Source organism: Protomyctophum parallelum (assembly GCF_964188405.1).
Source record: "Protomyctophum parallelum genome assembly, chromosome: 15".
NCBI lineage: Eukaryota > Metazoa > Chordata > Actinopteri > Myctophiformes > Myctophidae > Protomyctophum > Protomyctophum parallelum.
Genome location: NC_139710.1, coordinates 41,068,951 through 41,069,634, shown reverse-complemented (window position 1 = coordinate 41,069,634; position 684 = coordinate 41,068,951).

Below are 684 nucleotides of genomic sequence, written 5' to 3'. Positions count from 1 at the left end.
TTGACGAAAGGGCCTTTCTGTGTGGAGTTTGCATGTTCTCCCCGCGTCCCCTAGGGTAGGTACCCTCACATGTTCTCCCCGTGTCCCCTAGGGTAGGTACCCTCACATGTTCTCCCCGTGTCCCCTAGGGTAGGTACCCTCACAAAAACATGCAGTAATCCTGGTCTCTAAACTGCCTCCCCCTGGCCAGCAAGGGCGCCTGATGGAGGGGAAAGGAACTGGTTGGAATAACGTGTTCCTTCCACGCGCTACGTCCAACCAGGGAAACTCCCCCCTGTCAGGTGGAAAGGAGCAACTTGGACACTCAGGCATGAAGGAAGCATGAGTTCAAGTCCGTTGCTCTCCCCTTGTCCCCCATATATGGGGACTAGGTTGGTGGAGGGTGTGTAGAGCCCAGGATCACATTAGATGAGGGTTAAACCTCATGTTTCTATATCAGTGGTTCTCACAGGGTTAAACCTCATGTTTCTATATCAGTGGTTCTCACAGGGTTAAACCTCATGTTTCTATATCAGTGGTTCTCACAAGGTTAAAACCTCATGTTTCTATATCAGTGGTTCTCACAGGGTTAAACCTCATGTTTCTATATCAGTGGTTCTCACAGGGTTAAACCCTCATGTTTCTATATCAGTGGTTCTCACAGGGTTAAACCTCATGTTTCTGTATCAGTGGTTCTCACAGGGT